General features: G+C 40.7%; 1 long non-coding RNA gene across 1 annotated transcript in view; it reads right to left on the bottom strand.

Annotated features, from left to right (window-relative positions):
• Positions 1–111: 111 nt before the first annotated feature.
• Positions 112–963, bottom strand: part of LOC116401039 (uncharacterized) — a 5,051-nt gene continuing 4,199 nt past the window's right edge. Inside the window, exon 3 of the long non-coding RNA XR_004213963.1 lies at positions 112–595. This is a non-coding gene — a long non-coding RNA (uncharacterized LOC116401039). The remainder of the gene's footprint in view (positions 596–963) is intronic.

The raw sequence follows: 963 nt of genomic DNA, 5'->3' as shown, positions 1-963 counted from the left end.
AGACAACTAAACCAACAGTTAGGTTTAGACAACAAAACCAACAGTTAGGTTTAGGCAACAAAACCAACAGTTAGGTTTAGGCAACAAAACCAACAGTTAGGTTTAGGCAACAAAACCAACAGTTAGGTTTAGACAACAACACCAACAGTTAGGTTTAGGCAACTAAACCAACAGTTTGAAAACTGTCACAAACATTACAACATGGCCGTCATAGAAGACGTAAATGTGCTCCTCTCATTATTTCTGAAGTTAGACGTCTGAAAGACCTTTCTAATAAATGAAATTAGTTTACAGATTCAGTCAGATGTTCTAAATCTAAAGTCAGAATAGACTGTGTGTGTGTGTGTGTGTGTGTGTGTGTGTGTGTGTGTGTGTGTGTGTGTGTGTGTGTGTGTGTGTGTGTGTGTGTCTGTCTTTCTCTCTCCAGCACCTTGAAAGTGTTGAGTGAGTTCTTGAGGCTCATTATCTTGTCGTCCATGTCGGTCTGATGGTTCCGGAGCTTCTCCTCCAGGCCGCGGTCCCTCTGACGCAGCTCGCACAGCTCCGTCAGGGCAGCGTGGAGCCCCTCGTGCAGCTCAGCCACCAGGCCCTGCAGCTGCATCACAAGAAGCAGAGAAAGAACATCATGTTTTTGATAAAAAAAGACAAATAAGTTCATGAAGTTTGTGCACTAAAAGAAACACTAGTTCATATTGTTGCGTATAACTTTTAAATTCCCTCATTCTTCTGTTAGGTCAGTATTTTTTGTGGTTTTTTTTATCTAGTCCTGCTTTTTGTTAATAATATATATTATTATATATTATATTATATATTCTAAAAGTAGAGGATTCTTTTGTCCGTCTCCCTTTCTTCTCTGCAGTTTTTCATTCATAGCTGATTGAATCTCCCCCACCCTCTCTCTCTCTCTCTCTGTTTCTGTCTCTCTCTCTCTCTGTCTCTCTCTCTCTCTCTCTCTGTTTCTGT

This window comes from Anarrhichthys ocellatus, unplaced genomic scaffold (genome assembly GCF_004355925.1).
Source record: "Anarrhichthys ocellatus isolate YVR2014 unplaced genomic scaffold, GSC_Weel_1.0 scaffold236, whole genome shotgun sequence".
Taxonomy (NCBI): Eukaryota; Metazoa; Chordata; class Actinopteri; order Perciformes; family Anarhichadidae; genus Anarrhichthys; species Anarrhichthys ocellatus.
The sequence above is the reverse complement of the archived record's forward strand: the minus strand, read 5'-3'. Positions and strand labels throughout refer to the sequence as shown.